Source organism: Monodelphis domestica, chromosome 4 (assembly GCF_027887165.1).
Source record: "Monodelphis domestica isolate mMonDom1 chromosome 4, mMonDom1.pri, whole genome shotgun sequence".
NCBI classification, from domain to species: Eukaryota; Metazoa; Chordata; class Mammalia; order Didelphimorphia; family Didelphidae; genus Monodelphis; species Monodelphis domestica.
The window spans coordinates 347,516,997-347,528,449 of NC_077230.1; the positions used below are offsets into that span (position 1 = coordinate 347,516,997).

An 11,453-nucleotide genomic window follows, 5' to 3' on the forward strand; every position below is an offset into this window, starting at 1 on the left:
ACAAGTGAACAACAACGACCACATCCTCTATCCTTCAGCCAAACTGCTCTGTTCTTTACCCTTGGTCTTTCCCTGTCCTCTTCAGCCTCCATGCTTTAGAACATCCTCTCTCCTTTCTTTGCCTTTTCTGTCCTTTAAATCTCACAAAGAAGCCAGCTAGCTCTTGGAGGAGCTTTCCCTAATTTCTAGTGCTTGACTGACCCTTTCCCCAGATTTGAAAGCCTTTGTTCCCTCTCTCTCTCTCTCTCTCTCTCTCTCTCTCTCTCTCTCTCTCTCTCTCTCTCTCTCTCTCTCTCTCTCTCTTTCTGTCTCTCTCTGTCTCTCTCTCTTTTTCTGTCTCTCTCTTTCTCTCTCTCTCTTTTTCTGTCTCTCTCTCTCTTTTTCTCTCTGTCTCTCTCTGTCTCTGTCTCTTTCTCTGTCTCTGTCTCTCTCTTTTTCTCTCTCTGTCTCTGTCTCTTTCTCTATCTCTCTCTGTCTGTCTCTGTCTCTCTCTGTCTCTGTCTCTCTCTCGCCCTCATCATGTAATTTGGCATATTCCATGCATCTGTCTGGTGTCTCATTCCCCATCCCACCCCCAAGAGCTGGGTGTTAAGGCAGGTGCCCAAGTCTTATTTAAACTTTGCATCTCCTTCACTAGGGAACATTGAATTCTGCACACAGTAGGTACTTTATAAATGCCTACTTAATTAAACTAAATGAGGGCCAATCATAAAGTGGGTAAGTTACAGGGAAGCAAATTTAGATTCAATAAAAGGAAACACTGAGTAGCAGTCAGAACAAGATGGTTTCCTTTGAGGGAATAATCATAATAATAACACATTTATATAGCACTTACTATGTGCCAGACTCTGGGCTAAGCACTTTACAGTTATTTTCTCATTGGATTCTCACACCAACCCTGGAAAGTGGTTGCTATTATTATTCTTGTTTTATAAATATGGAAATTGAAGCAGAGGTTAAGGGACTCACCCAGGGTCACACTGTCAGGAAGTATCTGAAGCTGGATTCAAGGCCCAGCACTCTATGCAGCTCTAGCTGCCCTTCTTTGAAAGGTGAACAAATTCAAGAAGCTGAAGAAAATGACTTTCCCTGTCTCATATCCAGGCCTTTACACTGGTCCATCCCAGAATTGGCTAGGCCAGTGCCTGGCACAAAGTAGGAGGAAAAGAAATGCTTGTTGGCTTACTGATTGCTAAGGAGGCTACAGTCCTCTGCTGACAAAAGAGGTCGGACAAAATGCTCTCAGAGGTCAGAGGAACCAAGAATCATATGTTGAGCTTGAAAGAAGCTTAGAGTTCATCTAGTCCAACACCTGTATTTTGCAGAACTGAGATCCAGAAAGTGACCTGCCCAAGGTCTCTCCTAGCTCTGAGATTCTGGGGGTAAAAATAACAAACTCACATTTTCATATTTTTTTAATGCTTACTTTGACTTAGAATCAATATTGTGTACTGGTTCCAAGGCAGAAGAGCAATAGGGTTTAGTGACTTGCCCAGGGTCATACAGCTAAGAAGTGTCCGAGTTCAGATTTGAACCCAGGTCTGGCTCTCAATCCACTGAGCCACCTAGCTAGCCCATCCAAAGTACTTTTAAAGTGATTTTCCCACAACAGCCCTAGGTAGGATGGAGTCATTACCTCAACTTTACAGATGTGGAAACTAAAGCTCGTGGAAGAGATCTGATTTCCCCAGGGTCACATAGCTAGGAAGTAGCAGAGTGGAGCCTAGAACTGAGGTCTCCTGGCCCAGGGCTTTCTACTCCATTAACAGATCCCTTATTCAGAAGCACCAGTTCTTCCTGTCCCAGCTTGCCCAGGCTGGCTCCATGCCCAGCTCGTGGCTCCAAGCCACCTACCCCAAAGCTCTTTTGGCACCTCCAAGCTGAGCCTCGGCCCCCCATCCCTGGCACCTGCTGCTGGATAACCTTTCCAGCCTGCAGAGACCTCTCTACCTCCAGCCCACCTGCTGGCCAGTCCTCCTGCACTTCCTGGCAGGGCTGCCCTACTGGAAGACCCCTTGCTCTTGAATTTCCTCCATCATCTTCTCTCCACCATCTTCTCCGCCTTCAACCTCCTGTCCCACATACCAGAATCATAGAATCTCAGAGCCAGCAGGGCCATTACAAGACATCTAATCTAACCTGTGCCCAGAGCCTGGGCCATGGAAGGTGATTCAGAACTCCTTGTTCATTAATTAAGCTATAGGAAAAAGGCAAATAACAGAACATCAGAGCCAGGATGGATCCCATCTCTTCCAAACTCCTCATATTGGTGGAGGGGTAGAGTTGAGAGTTAGAGAAGGAAAGGGATTGGACCAGCATCACAGCCTCAAAAGTAGAGCAAAGATGAGGATAATGCGTGATGATTCAAGAGCCCTTAGTGTTTGCAAAGCACTCATTTGAGCCTCATTGAAACTCTGCAAAGTACAGTATTAGTGGTTCACTCATTTCAGTCATGTCTGACTGTCCCTTACCCCATTTGGGGTTTTCTTGGCAAAGTCACTGGAGTGATTTCCTTCTCCAGTTTTTACAGATGAGGAAACTGAGACCCACAGGGTTAAGAGTCTGAGGCCAAATTGGAACTTTGGAAGATGAATCTTCCTTACTCCAAACATCAAGCTCTATCTATTGAGTCACCCAGCTACTCTCATTTTACATGTGCAGAAACTGAGGCTCAGAATAGTTCTATAAATTGGCGATGGTTCACACAGTTACTACCTACTAGAGGTAAAATTTGAACCCAAGTTTTAGACTTGATAGACTGTTGGCTTTGCACTCTACCAGTCCAATAAGTCCAATCTCTCCTGCCAGACAGGGAGCTCCTAAATGGCTGGGCCCAGATCTCTTCAGCTTCCTCTACAGTGCCTCTCTGAGCTGGGTTCGAGGGAGACATCCAGTCTACATGTATCTAATGGTACTGTACACAGGTCTGCTTTACCCATTCCTGGATTCCCTACTCTTACTTGTCTTCTAAACTTCTTCAACTTCCCAGGCACAGGCTCCTTCACTTCCCACCTAGGCCCAGGTCTCTTAGAGGGCCTGCTAGGCCTGTACTCCTGAGCATCCAGGGGCCATGACTTCTCTTCCTTCCTGCCTGCCTTCTTCCTTTCAAAGTAGCCAAATTAGGGCCCATGAGATAAACTTGGATGGAGATAAACACTTGGATGATAAAAGTTGGTGAAGCAACCCCCAAAACTAAATACTACCAAGTAGGTCATCCCAAAGCAGCAATCCCCAAAGAGGAGAACCCAAACATACAAAACAGCATAAAAAAAAAAAGAAAAGAAAAACAGCATGATCTCAAACATCAGATAATTCAAAGCAACAAAAACTATAAAAACAGCCAATAATCCCAAACCAAAAATCATCTGCAAGTGATCATTTGAAATAGCAAATAATCAAAAAGCAATTAAAAATTTTAAAATAGTCATTTAAATTCAATTTTATTCCATTCAACAATGATTAACAGAGCAGTTGGTGGCTCTGTGGATAGAGCTAAACCTGGAAAAAGACAGAGGGGAAAAGGGTATCTTGAGTTCAAATCTGACTTCAGACACTTCCGAGCTATGTGACCCTGGGAAAGTCACTTAACCCCAATTGCCTAGGCCTTACAGCCCTTCTGCGTTGGAACCAATAGATTCTAAGACAGAAAGTAAGGGTATTTAAAAAAAAAGTTGATTAAACTCTCACTTTATTTCAGGCACTGTGCTAGATAATAAAGAAACAAAGACAAAAAAGAAACCCCAAACAACCTAAAACAATGAATTTAAAACAGAAAAATAGTTGAAAGAGGAAAGACATCTTAAACAGCAGATTATGCAAAATTACCAGGAAATCTAAAATTATATTCATTCCAAATCTGATAATGCCCACATGTCAGAAATAATTAGTAAACCAAAACAAGGGATAACTCCTTAAACTGGGGCCTGTTTTGCTAGCTCTAGAACTGATTTACAGGGCACCCCAAAATGGGAATCCCCAGAGAGCTCAGAGGGTCTCCTTAATCAAGAAACTGGGGATGGGACAAAGGACTTAGGGAGGAGGTGGGATGGTGTAATAATAAACATCCATTAGAAGACCTGGCTCTCAGACTTGCTGGCTGTTATGTTACTTGGTAAGTCCCTTTCCCCTCCCTGAGCCTCACTTTCTCTTCCTGCAAAATGAGGCCAATGGACTAAGCTCCAACGACTCTAAGGTCGTTGGCAGCCCTAAAGCTTATGATCACGAAATCCTTTGGATCCCTGATAGGTTTTCTGCCTCTAGACAATTCCTCAAATATTTATGCCGACACCTGCTCTGGTGCCACCAGCCACCTTGGAGAGGAAGAAACTCTGGCCCCAGAAAGGCAAGAGGCTTGCTGAGATTGCATGGCCCCTCGGTATCAGAACTGACTGGAACCCAGACCTCCCGACTCCTGACGCCGGAGGCCTTTCTCCTAGACTAGACGATCATGTATGTCGTGACCCGAGGGGGCATGTGGACACATGTACATAGAGTGTGTGGCACAAGCAGAAAGCTCCCCTGGGCGGGGCAAACGGGACTAAACTCGCCGTGGGGAGGGACTGGAAGCGCAGGGGCCAGGAGTCGGGAAACCCGAACAGCTCGTCCCACAAAATAGCCTGGACCAAACACTGGGGACCCGCGTGGGGAGCACGCGAAGAGAAGGAAAAGGAGGAAAAGGTCAGGCGGACCGGGGATCCCCGGAGCCCCATCAGCCTTCAGGCCCCATCTGCTCAATCTATCTGCCCCCAGCAGTGCAGGAGCGCTAGCACACAGCCCTCCCGACCTTCTCTCGGTCTTAAATAGGCCAGACCCAGGCCGGCTGGGATAACACAATCCAAACGCACACCACAATTTACACCCCCTTTACAGAGTCTTGTGGGGAGAGGGAAGGAAGGGAAGACACACACAAAGTGACAACCGCACAGTCATACAGTTACCGAAATGTGTAAGGAGTCTGAAAAACGCTCCGGAACGGACACACAAACACAATCACGACACACTCACAAAGCGAGGCACGATCACAATTACACAAGAATCACCATCTCGCCCACAGACTCATTCACATACAGACACCACCGCTGATGCACTTAGGAAGTCGCACAGCCACAAGACACCCTCACCAGGAGACACAAGCACACCCAGACGTCGGTGCGCGCAAAATCGCGATTCCACAAATCATCATATTGCACAAATACACTCATTCAGCGGCACGCGTACAAGCACGCTCCTAAAGTCGGACCGACCCGCACCCAGAGCCCTCCCTCTCTCAGCCCCGGAGACCTGTCACTTCGGCCAGGATTCCCAGGGAGCTCACCTCGCACGGAGCGTCCTAAATAAACGCTCCTCTCGAGTCTCTCCTTTCTCCCGCGGCTGTTCCGGCAGCTTCCTGCTCCCAGGCTCAGTCTCGAGTCCCGCGCTCAGTTCTCAGTCCCAGCCCCGCCCCCGACCTGGCCCAGCCCTCCCCCGGATCCTTCAGCTCAGGGCGCCCCCTCTGTCAGTCCAACAGTCCTCTGGGTCCCTGCTCTCCATCTATACCTCCCTAGGAGGAAGAGAGGGACTCGAGACTTTGTCCGGGCCGGACAAAGCTTCTCTTTCTCCCGCATTCCCCCTCTCATTCCTGTCTCAGACAGCCTCTAGTTCCTTCCCACCCTTCCCTTAACTCTCCTCTCCTCTCCTCCAGTCTCCCCTTGCCACTTCCGTTCCTGTCTATTCCATTTAATTCAGTACTACAAGTCACTTGTGCTGGACCCGGGAGATAAAAAGACAAAACGAAGCAGAAGCTGCCCTCGGAGAGCTTACGTTCTGCCTCCCCAGACGAGGAAATGATGGGCGGGGGGAACGTGCACACTAACAACTAGAGGGATCAGAGCAAACATTTAATATGAGCGTATCCATTGACTGAAGGAGACCGCTAACCCTGGGACTGGTGGGAAGGGGTTTCTTCTGACTCGGGGATGGGAGGAGGAAGAGGGCCTCCGGCGCTGCTTAGGAGGATCGCGACCTGGAATGGTGGGAATGTCCTGAGGAGGGTCACCTGCATGGAGAGAGGAGTCCATATCGGGTCACAGGTGAATGAATAGAGACTTAAGGGCTGAGAGGTTGGGGAGAAGGAGGAGATGTCTGACCCCCCCACACACACACACACCCAAGAGGAGAGAGAAGACCTTTTCCTGCTTGTTACCCAAAGGCAGAACTGGAAGCGAGGGGAAGAAGTTACCGAAACAGATTCTGATTGTTTACAAGGAGATCTCTATCACGAGGGTCACTGATTTAGAGCCGGCAATGACGCTTTGAGTTCACATATTCCAACCCAATGAGCTGCCTTGGGCGATGACGAGTTCCCCACTAGTGAAGTCTTTAAGCTGAGGTTGAATGGCTAATTGCTAGGAGGAGAAAGGTGTTGCCAGAATGACAGAGGCTCAGATCCTGAACCTGGAATCAAGAAGACCTAGGTTCAAATCCTGCTTCTGACATTAGCTGTGTGACCTTAGGAAATAGCTTCTCTAAACCTTGATTTCCTCACCTACATAGTCACACCTACAGTGCCTAGACTTAAAGAGATCACGCAAAGGGCTTTGCCCACTTTAAAGCACCACATATTTAAAAGTCAGTTATGCAAGGGGGCAGCTAGGTGGCTCAATGGATAGAGAGCCAGTCCTGGAGATGAGACCTTCTGGGTTCAAACGCTGCCTCTGACACTTCCTAGCTTAAGTCAAGTCACTTAATCCTCTTTGCCTAAACCCTTACCACTCTCAGAATCAATACATAGTATTGGTTGGAAGGAAGATAGGAGGTAAGGATAAAAAAAAGTCAGTTATTCATTAGAGTTATGGAGGGAACTAGCCACCCTCTTTGGTCCCTTCCAGTTCCGTGATTCCTTAAAGAACCCAGCTTCTCTGGTCTCTACAAATTTCTGTCCTACTTTGATATTCCTACCCTTGCCCCACCCCACCCCCAGCCCCGGGAGTGGGGGTTACCAGGCCATATCTAGAAAGAAAGTTGCCCCAAGCATCCTGAGAATTAACCATCTTTCCTTCCTAGATCCTATCTAAACTCTTGCCACTCTGACCTGTCCCCCCATAATTGGGCAGAATAGGGAGTCCATCTCTCAGCCCATTTGGAAGGCTCAGTCCTAGCCTGCCTGCTAGGCCTCCTTTACTGCCTCCTGGTCTATAAGCTCATAGGACAAAACCTGAGTCTTGGCCCTTTGGGACATAGAAATTTGATCTACTTGACAGGAGAATTATACCATAACCTTTGTATACTGTGTTTTTATTATTCCCAATAACAATAACTCACATTTCAATGGAATTTGTTTATAAAATGTTTCCCCAGAAGAACTCTGTGGTAGTGGTAGGCAATGCACTTTACAAATGAGGGAACAGTCTGAAGGACTTGCCCAAGGTCACAAAGCTAATAAGTGCAAGAGGCAGGGATTAGAAGCTAGGGCTCTCCTTACTCCAAGTCTAGTGTTTTTTCTTTACAAATATCAGGGAAACTGTGATTCAGAGTGGAGAAGGGACTTGCCCTAAGTCACACAGCTAGTCAATGGTCAGACATCCAGATTCCCAGGCTTGGGTTTTCTCCAGGCTGCCATGTTTTTTCAGTTGGGTCCAACTCTCTTGATGACCCCATTTGGTGTTTTCTTGGCAAAGATACTAGGATGGCTTGCCATTTCCTTTTCCGGGGCATTTTACAGATGAGGAAACTAAGGCAAACAGGTTCTTGTCAAGGGTCACACAGCTATTAAGTGTCTGATTTGAACTCAAGAAGACTCTTCTTGACTGCAGACCTGGCACTCTATCCACTGAGCCACCAAGCTGCCATATTATTGCAAGCTGCCTATTTCTTTAGCAGGGCTATCAAAGCTCTTCCGCCATCTATTCTGAATTCCTCCAGCCTGCTCTCCCCATGGTTCCCCTTCAAGCCCCCCTCTCTCCAGTTAAGCTAAGTAAACTAAAACTAAAACTCCACTTTCCACACAGATAAATACATCAAACTCCACCCTGATTCTTAGTCCTTGGTTGGGCTGTCTCCCCACTGAAAATGTCCTCTCTCTTATTATTATATCTTCATATCCTCTAATTCAAACTCTCCAGCCCAAACTGATATTTCTCTCTTCTGAATTCTTATCGTCCTTAGAATTTAGGGGGAAAAAATAATTAGTATTGCTGATATGTTGGTTTGTACTGCTATTTTAGCCATTCTTCAAAGCCCATTTTTTCCAGGAAGCCTTCCTTGACTTTTCCAACTCACAGGCTCTCTAAGGGTCCTTAGATTTCATCCAATTCATTCAGTTGGTCTCTCTGTCTCCAAATAACCCCACTGGGGGGCTGGGACAGTTTTACATCCTAAAGGAAAGTTAGGCAATTTCTATGGGTAGAGTTCATCGGATACTTATAAGGTATATAAGGGGGAGATTGGGGGGGGGTTGATTTTTTAACAACAACAACAAAAACAACCCTTCCTCTCTGTCTTGGAATGAAGACTAAGAATTGGTTCTAAGGCAGAAAAAATGGTAAGGGCCAGGCAATGGGAGTTAAGTGACTTGCCTATCTAGAAAGTGTTTGAGGCCAGATTTGAACCTAAGACCTTCTCTCTCCTGACCTGATGCTCTCTCCACTGAGTCACCTAACTATCCCCTCCTAGTTCTAGTTTTAAGGAGGAGCATTGTTACCTGAAGTTAAAGGAGGTGGACAAATTCAAAAGACTTTCCATCACCAGTGATAAGAGACTTGAGAGAGGAGGTTCAGCCTGGGCTGGGGGAACAAAAATATGGTTATAACAAGAATCAGAGAGAAAAGAGAGGCTTACTGACAGAAACAGCATGGAAAGAGCTCTAGGGGGAAGCTATGTGACTCAGTAGCTAGGGAGACAGGCCTAGACAGAAGGTCCTGGGTTCAAATCTGGCCTCAGATGCTTCCTAGTCATGTATCCCTGGGCAAGTCACTTAACCTCCATTACCTAGTCCTCACTGCTCTCTTGCCTTGGAACCAATATACAGATTCTAAGACAGAAGGTAAAAGAAGAAAGGAAGGAAGGAAAGAAGGAATGAATGAATAAATAAACAAATTGAATTTGGAATCAGAAGCCCTGGCTACAAATCTCTATTCTCTTACTCATTGGTTAGGTCCCTTCTCTATTCATTGGAGACCTCATAAAATCTGCTCTGTAATATCTTGGGCCTGGAGTCAGGAAGACTCCTCTCTCAGACACTTACTAGCTGGGTGACCCTGGGCAAGTCACTTAGCCCTGTTGGCCTCAGTTTCCTCATCTGTAAAATGAGCTGGAGAAGGAAATGGCAAACCACTCCAGTAACTTTGCCAAGAAAACCCCAAATGAGGTCACAAAGAGTCACACACAACAGAAATGACTGGAAAACAACAAAAAACTCTAAATACAATGATTTCATTATAGCAGCTGAGAGAGCTTGGCTAAGACAACTTGGGAAGACATCATCAGTCTGAGTAATGGGAGACTATAGCTTTTGTCCTACCCAAAGAATGCCTCCCACCAGAGCACTGTACTCTTTGTAACTGCCCTGCAGGATACATGGATGGAGAGAGGAGCCCCAGGAGAACCGTGAGAGGGAAAGTAATGAGACTTCTGGGTTGGGCCATGAGAAGAGGCCTGGAAACTTTGCCATGGAAGAAAAACTAGAATCCATCAAGGTAAGGATGATGGACAGAGTCTACCAAGATGAAACAAATTAATACAAATGTAAGCCTCACATTTCTTCTATACCCCCTTCCCCAAAATCAACTGTCTCACTCTGGATAGGAGATATTGGGCTGAACAATCTCAGTGTTTTAATGGACTGCAAGTTTGATGAGACTCTATAATAAGACGTGAAAGTGAGCAAAACTAACATCACTATCACTATCATCATTGACTAGCATTTATATATCAATTGAAAGTCTGCAGAGTGCTTTACAAATATCATCTCTGCTTTCACAACCAACTGGGAAGTAGGAGCTATTTTAACCAGATGAGGCAAGCAGAGGTTATGCAAGTTGTCCAATGTCACCCAGCTGTTAAGTGTCTGAGAAGGAAGGTGATTGTTCCAGATGTGTTTTAAACAGCACAGAGAAAAGCAGCTCAGTAGTATTTGGTCAATGTCAAACATTATTCCTTGGTTACAAAAATCAGATTCTATTCCTCCCTCCCCTCCCCGCCCTTCCCGTTGCTGACGTGCAATTCCACTGGGTTTTGCATGTGCCCTTGATCAGAACCTATTCCCATGTTGTTGCTGTTTGTATTAGGATGTTCATTTAGAGTCTACATCTCCAGCCATATCCCCCTCGACCCATGTAATCAAGCAGTTTTCTTCTGTGTTTTTACTCCCACAGTTTTCCCTCTGAATGTGGATAGTGTTTTTTTTCTCCTAGATCCCTCCAAGTTGTTCAGGAACACTGCATTGCCACTAGTGGAGAAGTCCATTACATTCAACTGTACCACAGTGTGTCAGTCTCTGTGTACAATGTTCTCCTGGTTCTGCTCCTTTTACTCTGCATCACTTCCTGGAGGTTGTTCCAGTCTCCATGGAATTCCTCCACTTTATTATTCCTTTTAGCACAATAGTATTTCATCACCAACATATACCACAATTTGTTCAGGCATTCCCCAATTGAAGGGCATCCCCTCGTTTTCCAATTTTTGGCCACCACAAAGAGCTCAGCTATGAATATTCTTGTACAAGTCTTTTTCCTTATCTCTTTGGGGTACAGACCCAGCAGTGCTATGGCTGGATCAAAGGGCAGACAGTCATTTATCACCCTTTGGGCATAGTTCCAAATTGCCCTCCAGAATGGTTGGATCAATTCACAACTCCACCAGCAATGAATCAATGTCCCTACTTTGCCACATCCCCTCCAGCATTCATTACTTTCCTTTGCTGTCATGTTAGCCAATCTGCTAGGTGTGAGGTGATACCTCAGAGTTGTTTTGAGTAATTAGACCTTTGTCAGAGGTTTTTGTTATGAAGATTGTTTCCCAATTTGTTGCTACCCTTCTGATTTTAGTTACATTGGTTTTGTTTGTACAAAAACTTTTTAATTTGATGTAGTCAAAATTATTTATTTTACATTTTGTGACTTTTTCTAAGTCTTGCTTGGTTTTAAAATTATTCCCTTTCCAAAGGTCTGACATTTATACTATTCTGTGTTCACCTAATTTACTTATAGTTTCCTTCTTTATGTTCAAGTCATTCACCTATTCTGAATTTATCTTGGTGTAGGGTGTGAGATGTTGATCCAAACCTAATCTCTCCCATACTGTCTTCCAATTTTCCCAGCAGTTTTTATCAAATAGTGGATTTTTGTCCCAAAAGCTGAGATCTTTGGGTTTGTCGTATACTGTCTTACTGGGGTCACTTACCCCAAGTTTATTCCACTGATCCTCCTTTCTGTCTCTTAACCAGTACCAAATTGTTTTGATGACCACTGCTTTATAGT

General features: G+C 45.5%; 1 protein-coding gene across 2 annotated transcripts in view; it reads right to left on the reverse strand.

Moving 5' to 3' along the window:
• The window catches only part of P2RY2 (purinergic receptor P2Y2), a 62,915-nt gene extending 57,270 nt beyond the window's left edge, over positions 1-5,645 (reverse strand). Inside the window, exon 1 of one of the 2 annotated variants that reach the window (XM_007491022.3) lies at positions 5,315-5,645. The gene's annotated coding sequence lies outside the window, so the exon portion shown is untranslated. The remainder of the gene's footprint in view (positions 1-5,314) is intronic. The other variant, XM_001368834.3, reaches the window with a different exon arrangement.
• Positions 5,646-11,453: the final 5,808 nt, after the last annotated feature.